The following is a 3,452-nucleotide window of genomic DNA, read 5'->3' on the forward strand; positions in this document are numbered from 1 at the left end:
ATGATCGTGGGCAACCCTCTTTGGCAAAATCGAAGTTCACAATTCCCTAATTTCGTGGTAAGAATGATCTAGAAGCTTATTGTGAATGGGAATCTAAGATTGAACTTATGTTTCGATATTATAAATGTCCGGATGATCAAAAGGTAGCATTAGCAACGCTGGAATTTTTAGATTATGCATTAAGTTGGTGGAATCAACTTGGGGTGAATCGTCATCAAAATTATGAAGGTGAGATTTCGACATGGGATGAGTTGAAACAAATTATGCGTAAAAGATTTATTCCACCTCACTACTATAGAGAGATCAAAACAAAGCTTAGAAGACTTGTTCAAGGTAGTAGGATGGTGGATAAATATTTTAAGGAGATGGAGATGCTCATTCAGAGAGCTAATATGGAGGAGGATGAGGAAACAACTATGGTTCGATTTATTAATGGTTTGAATAGGCCAATAGCTAATACATTGCAGCTACAAACTTACATTGATTTGGAAGAAACAGTTCATAAAGCCATTGAGATCGAGCAACAATTAAAGGAACAAAGGTTTGGTTCCTTCTCTACTTCACAATACTACAGAGGTAACACTTCCAATTGTGATTTTAAAAGTTCAAAATCACCTTTTGTTACTAATAAGTCTTCTTTGAGTAATGGAAGTAAGCAATTAGATTGGAAAAAAGGGGCTCCTGTTAAAGCGCAAACACCTTCTAAGCATCCCAATTTAGGTGATTCGAATGTGAAGAGGACTCGTGAGATTGAATGTATTAAGTGCAAAAGGCGTGGTCATTATAATAGGGAATGTCCTAACACGAGATTACTTCTTCTGAAAGATAATGGTGAGTACACTTTCGACTCTGATAAAACAGATCCAAATATGCCAGAACTTGTGGATGACAGTGATAATGGCGAAGAGTTGGTTGAACCACCAAAAGAAGGGGACTTTGCTGATTTTTAATGCCTTGTAGTTCGCCGAACCCTTAACATCCAGATGAAAGATGATGTTGATAACCAAAGGACCAATATTAAAAAGAAAAAGAGAATGAAAAAGAGCAAAAAGAGATTGAGATTGAAAAGGAAACAGACAAGAAAATTGAAAAAGAAATTGAAGAAAGAAGAGAAAATGAATTAGAAAAAGAAACAAAAGAAAAAGACGAGGAAAGGGTAGTGAGGAATGCTTCCAATAACCAAGATATGAATTTTTCTTGTGTTGCTACTTTTCAGGTTCCCGAAACACCGAAAGATAACTTTCAACTTCAATACCTTTCCGATGAAAGATGCTTTCATACGATCAACATAGGCAAAGATGAAATCACACTACATGAGCCTAAAGGTAAGCGAGGTAAGGAAATTTTAGCAACCGAGTCCCCTGCAGATTTGAAAATTATTGATAAAAATTTTGGTGACCTAGTTCTTAAAAGATCCCCTCATTTTGATCCGATTAATTGTTATTCTTCGATTGTGGTGGATAAAGTCATTACGAAAGGAAGCGTGAGTTGTTATTCTCTTGATTTGCCTTGTGTAAAATCCGCGAAATTGTGCAAATCTGTGCATTGTGCTACTGATTTCAATCTTTAACTTGATTTTCTCTCTCCTCGAGCTTCTATTTCTTGAATCTAACTTGATATTCTAGCTCCCCATTGTCTCCTTATTATTTTTCTCTCTTGGAAGCTATGGAAATTTTTTTGATTTCTAAGTGAAAATGGTAAATTTTTTGTGGAAGGACCAAATTGTAAAGAAAGCAAAACTTTCTTTCTTTTCCCCTCTTCTCACATTGGTTGCATGGACGAAGATGAAGATTCTTCATCTTTCCTTCCATATATATACTAAATAGAATAATAATAAAATAATAAATATCATTTAAAAATCAAATTAAAATATTAATAAACTAATATTTATTTAATTAATTAATCTAAAATATCACAAACATCATCATTGCCTTCTAGATTTCTCTCTCTTCTAATTGATCATTTTTCCCTTCATAATCTTTAAAAATTTTATCCTTGAGTCATCACTTAATTTGGTAAAATTGTGATTTAGTCCCTCAAAATTCTTCACCTTTTCAATTTGGTCCTAATTCATCCATTTTCCTTAGTTTCTAGATTATTCCACCCTTAAAATATTTACACTATTGGTCCTTCAAATTTTTCGTATTTACACTTTAACCCCTCAAAATTCGAGTATTTACTCTTGGGTAACAACTTTTCTCACTTTTACGCTTTAATCCTTTCTGGAATTAATATGTCATAATATAATTCCCAATATTGCCATAACTCAAAATTTCCCTTTTTTGTCACTTTATTTCCTTATTTTACTATCAAGGATATCTACTTTCTTACTGTAGTAATTTTCGAGGTATTACAATAATAGTAATTTTCGGGATATTACAAGTTGCCCCTCTCTTTTTTTGTTTTGAAGTTTCTTTTTCATTCAATTTTTTTCAATTGCTAATCTGTTTTTTTTTTGTTTAGATCTCAATTTGATAGCTTATTCTCCATCAAGAACAACCCAAAACATATTCAAATACTTGGATCTTTGTTGTTCTTGGTTGGTCGAACTACTTTCTCTTTGTTTCTTTTGATTTCCTGAGATTTTAATCATTTTTCTTTCAAACATGTTCAGATCAATTGTTTTCTCTTAATTGGCAACCTTGAATTGGTCTAGATTCATCAAAAACAAGTCCTCTCTTTCAAACTGATTTGAACTCTCTAGAGCCGCAATGTTTCAAATTGTTTCTCTCTTAATTATTAAGTTTTTATTTGCTGCCTTTTCTTTATTTTAAATTGGTTAGTTTGGGTCTCAGGTTGAGAAAAATTCCAAATTTCCTCATTTGTCTAGAGTCCTACATCAAATCACCGACTCAAACAAACTTAGGATCCTGTTTTGTACGTGTCCCTATCATCGAATAGCAAAATGGAGTCAACATGATCTAGGGTGGGTGAAACTCAACGTGAATGTTGCTGTGAGTGATCCGCCGCCTAGAAGCTCAACTGGAGGAGTCTTTCACGACAACCAAGGGCAATAAATCTCAAGTTGGAGAAAACGTTTTGGCGTTTGCTCGGTTTTTCATTCGGAAATTTTCGATGGACTGACCTTGTCCGTAGCTAAGGGAATGAACAAGATAGTTGTAGAGTGTGACAATCTACAGGTGGTCAACATATTGAACTATGCAGGTTTTCCTGATCCGAAAATGTCGCTGGTGAAAAAAAATTCAATTACTAAGGAACCAACTGTGGGAATTTCGTTTGAAGAATTAGAGAAGCTAATTTGGTGGCTGACCGTATAACCACAATGACGCAGCACGAGTGCAGTTTGAAGAACCCCCTGATGTGGTTTTACGCATCTTAGCTATAGATATGTACATAGGTTTTGATATAGCTTTGCTAGTTTGCTGGCCTTTTTGTAATATATAGATATTATGTTCAAATTTTTAATTTATTTTCCTGTCGAGTGTATATTT

Source organism: Gossypium hirsutum, chromosome D08, assembly GCF_007990345.1.
Source record: "Gossypium hirsutum isolate 1008001.06 chromosome D08, Gossypium_hirsutum_v2.1, whole genome shotgun sequence".
Lineage (NCBI taxonomy): Eukaryota > Viridiplantae > Streptophyta > Magnoliopsida > Malvales > Malvaceae > Gossypium > Gossypium hirsutum.